Source organism: Hoplias malabaricus, chromosome 14 (assembly GCF_029633855.1).
Source record: "Hoplias malabaricus isolate fHopMal1 chromosome 14, fHopMal1.hap1, whole genome shotgun sequence".
NCBI classification, from domain to species: domain Eukaryota; kingdom Metazoa; phylum Chordata; class Actinopteri; order Characiformes; family Erythrinidae; genus Hoplias; species Hoplias malabaricus.
This window is the reverse complement of record NC_089813.1, coordinates 18,219,608-18,224,579: the sequence shown is the minus strand read 5'-3', so window position 1 is coordinate 18,224,579 and position 4,972 is coordinate 18,219,608.

Here is a 4,972-nt window from a genome sequence, read left to right as displayed (position 1 = left end):
TCTGTCTGATATATATTTTCCCTTTTAAATTGTTACTTTAAGTGCAATGTGTAAGGTATTGGAGAATTTTGTTGTTTTTCCCTACTCATTGAATTTCAAGTTATTATTTTTAGGATATCAGGTTGAATTTAAGATCAAATATGTCTGTATCATTCAGTTGGTAGTGTTGCAGTCACACAGCTCCAGGGACCTGGAGGTTATGGATTCAATTCGTGCTTCGGGTGACTGACTGTGAGGAGTTTGGTGTGTTCTCCCTGGTTTCCTCCCACAGTCCAAAAACACACGTTGGTATGTGGACTGGCGACTCAAAAGTGTTCATAGGTGTGAATGTGAGTGTGTGTCACCCTGTGAAGGACTTGTGCCCCCTCCAGGGTGTGTTCCCGCCTTGCGCCCAGTGATTCCATGTAGGCTTCAGACTCATTGCGACCCTGAACTGGATAAGCGGTTTCAGACGGTGAATGAATGAATTCATTTGGTATTCCTGGAGCACTGCTATCCACCGTGCAAAACATGCCAATCTAACTCTTTGAAGCATGGTCTCGGTAGAGTAAACAGGACTCTGTAAAGCAGTGGCGGATGCTGGTCTTTCAAGGAGGGGAAGCTCAATTTCGGTCTACATCATATGTGTGGGTTTATTTATACGTAAATTCTACCCTCCCTTCCTTTTCAAGAAAATAATCTGTGACCCTGTCGTACCAACAAGGCGTCTGTTCCAGGGACTTGACTCGTGTCCTCTCAATGGCCAGCAGAGCTAGGCTACTTAAACGGCCTTGGCCCATGTGAAGTGTGTCCGCCTGTGAGTGCTTTGTGACGGTGGAGGGGCTCAGCAGCACCCGCTGGACAGAAACTGCGATAGAAGTCAGAAAGAGTGATAGAAGTAAGTCTCCAAACACAAGCAGCTACAAAAAAACCCCACCAGAAATAGAAGCTCGATTTGTCGCTAGTAGTTTTTAACAAAGAAAATGCCGCTAAGATGATACAGAAAAAACCCACGGATCTTTACAACAAATGATTGCTGATTCGCTCATATCGCTGTCAATCAAAAAGGGATTCAGCCTCAGACAGATCATCCAATCATCATGCAGAAGCTGAGCGTCCGGGCCAGCAAGGCCAGTCCACTGCCCCATAGACGCTGAGCGTCCGATGGGCGGGACAAAGCCCAGCTTTTATCCAATGACTCGTCTTATTTCGCTGCATTGCTATTGAAGTCTGACTTAAAGCACTGTGAAGCTAATGGAATGATTGAGAGGAAAGCCGCATCTTTACTAGTGATAAGAAGCTGATTCTGAACAAAAGTTGAGCGCGTTGTAGTGCATATTTATTCAATGACATGTACACACAACAGTATATATTTGATCACTTATTTTTTGACATTTTAGGGGAAGCTGAGCTTCCCTTGCAGTCTTAGAGCAATCGCCTCTGCTGTAAAGCTATGGCGGCCACCATTGCCAACAGTGTCACACAACTCCCACCCCACACCATTTCCATTGAAGCTGCTTATAATTATTGGTTTGTAATAGGGCTGGGCGGTATATTGATATATTAAAATACATCGGGATAGAACAGAGCGGGATATGGGGTGAAGCTATATTGTTTATATCGATTTAAGCTATTAAATTTAAATTTAAAGTCTATATCTTCTACATAGCCATTCTGTTCTCTCACTATGGTGAGTCTGCTCTGTTCACTGCACCGCCCCCACCCGCGTTCTCTCTCTCTCTCTCTCACACACACAAAATGGAGGCGAGTAACACAGACCGTGAAGAGGAGTTGGTCTATAAAAAGATGAACAACGGTTCGGTTATATGGAAATGGTTCGGATTTTATCGGTCAGATAAGGAGCAGAAACGGACTGTCTGCAGGGAATGCCGATAGGAGTAGTATCAAAATGCGGGAGTACTACCAGCCTATTTCACCACTTACAACAGCCGCACAAACTTCTGTACGAAGCTGTTGTTTTACTGCTGTGAAGCATTCACGTCCCGTTGCACCTAAACCAGTTCACACAGTATTTCAAGTTTCATTAGCTAACGCTGTGCCTTACGAAAATAAAAGTACAAAGAGGCGTGGTACTATATAGCAAAGTTTACTACATAGCAAAGGGTATGCTCCCAGTCTCAGCAGTAGAACAAGAGCTCTTGTAAGTGAACGGTGAGAGCCGGTTCGTGTCTAAGACCGAGCCATTTTTTTCTAAGGCTTGTCATTCAACCAATCAGAGAACAACAAGCAAGCTCCAACCCTCCAACCCTCCAAACTGAGACGCTTGGTTTTCCTGAATGCCAATCTGCCTTCCAAAAAATAGTTGAAGAAAATGTTAAATCACTTATTTGTTATTTTGTGAGTATTTGTTTATTTTATTACCCAGAAATGGATGATTATTTAATTTAATAAGCTATTTTGTAATACCTACCTTTTGGGTTCTATTGGCTATATTTCAGAGTTTACAAGTGATTTTTTATTAAGGTGTTTAAATAAAAATCCAGTTATTTATACAATTGAATGTGTGAGTGCAATCAGTGAGTTATTACAAGACAGCCATAAAAACAAGTGGCCATTGCAACACTATTTATTATTTTTAATACTGAACAATAATATTTTGTCCATATAGTTTTGTAAAATGTCGGTAATATTGTTCTGTATCAGTGGAAATAAGTGGTAAAACAAAGAGCCATTTAGGAGCCGAAAGAGCCGGCTCTTTATGAAGAGCCGAGCCAAAAGAGCTGGCTCCCCAAAAAGAGCCGAAATTCCCATCACTACTTCAAATGGCTGATTAAAACTCTTGACCCACGATACCAGGTGCCAGTCACAATTTCTTTTAAGGAGAAGTGGTGCCTAACATGTACATTTATGTCAGACACCCTCTCCAACCGGCTCGCGAGAGTAAAACCTTTTGCCTTGAAGACAGATATATGGTCATGTCGAACATATGAGCCATATTTGAGCGTGACTACCCATTTAATTGAAGATTGGGAGATTAAAAGTGCGTGTCTGCAGACGAGCAATTTCCCAGAAACCACACTGGGAGCACACAGCCAAAGACACTGTTCTTAAAAGCACTTTATTACAGACACTGTAGGTCTATACGTTAATAAAGTAATTTGTCATGTACTTCAGTCATAATTTTGTTAAATAACAATGTTTTTCGGACATCTTGTTCTGCTATGCAACTTTTTTTACGTACAATTATGGGGAAATATTAGGACCAATCTTTAATACTGACAGCAAGCGTTTAAATTAGGGTGACCATATTTGAGTTTTCAAAAAAGAGGACATATGGGGCAGGTTGGCAGCACAAACGCTTCCATAACCATGCAACTATGATGCTGAAATTTAATACACAAACATATATTCTTTAACAAGATAAATAACTAATGCCTTTTTGGACAGATTCCTTTCTATTCAACATTTGGCCCTAAGCAAAAATAATAAAATTATATTTTTGTCATTTCTTGACAGTTTGTTATCATTGAAACCTGTTATTTTCTTTTCATACCAAACTTCAAAACTGACGCCCTGTATTAAAGTGACTTGTTTACACCAGAAAGCTCATGATCATGACAAACTAATGAGTTTACATTTTAACTGTGTTTTTTAAACGTTACTAAAACCAAGTACCACATTTTACCAACCAGAAGTAATTTAGACTTGATAAATGATCAGGGCATCATGGGATCCAGGCATTTATGTAAAAATACGTATGCTATATAACGTCTGGCTTATAAAAACGTGCTGTATGTGAGATCTTTAACTCAGTCTCTCCCCTGTTCCGATTTTAATGATCCGTAGAGTTGGGCTGTTTCCTTCTAAAGTTAACTGTGCAGGTGTGACTTGATTAACTTGTCAGAAAGTCAGTAACGGTCAGGTGTGTCCGTGTATTTGAGTCGTTATAGGGACAGAAGTGACGACTTTCAGTTTTGTAAAATATAGAGCAGAAAGTGAAAGGCTCGTGTGACACTGAAACGCTTCCAAATACGAATAAGAGACTATGATAAATTACCTTAACAACTTTCAACACATTTCTGTTTGAGGCTCCAGTAAAACACTGATGTGGAGCAGAGCTCGGCTGAAAGTGAAAGTAAAACACAAGAAGGTGCGCGCCCAAGTGTGTCCCATTTTTGCTCTGAGCTCCGACCCCTTGAACACTTGATCCCTGCCCGCCCCTTTTGCTCACCTACAACAACGTCATCACACGTCATCGAAGTGCACACTTCAAGAAATAAATTAGGGTTTTTTGTAAGAATTGGGACGGGGGAAAACGGTGGACGGCAAAATCCCGGACAGTTTTGGAATCCCGGCCGGACGCATTTTTTAGGTCCTGAAAACAGGACATGTCCGGAAAAAAGAGGACGTCTGGTCACCCTAGTTTAAATTGTGTATTACACTTTCAAGTCAAAACACTGGAGAGAGTTCACACAACGCCACACAATAGAGTCCAACTGCAAAGAAAGGTGTTTTTGTAAATCAAGAACGCCCACTTATCTTTTATTGGCAGATATGTTGGAAAGTGGCTTCTCATTTGTGGAGACAACTTGAAACTACTTCAGACCAATGACTACAAAATGCAGACATTACTCATTCTAAACTAGCAATTTTTGTTTATTTAATGTTACCCAGTTGTCATTTCATGTTGATTGCAAATGCTGTATATGGTTATAAATCCAGGTCACCGCCACTTCTTAATTTAAGCTGGATCCAGCCGGAACATGATCCAGCACCTCTCAAATTTGTATTGCATGTGTTCTGGAATTTATTTACCTATATCTGGCACCATTCTCAACGGCAATTGTATATTTGAATTCAGGTGCTTGTTAAAACTGGCTCTGATTAAAATAAATCTACTCTCCCTAAACTGTGTGAACTAGAGAGTCAAACTCCTCAACAAACCAATCAGAATCTTCTTTTTAGGTCGGGGGCGGAACTTCTCCAAACAGTGGTCCTTCTCCCAGTGAGTTCAGATTCAGTGAGAACGGAT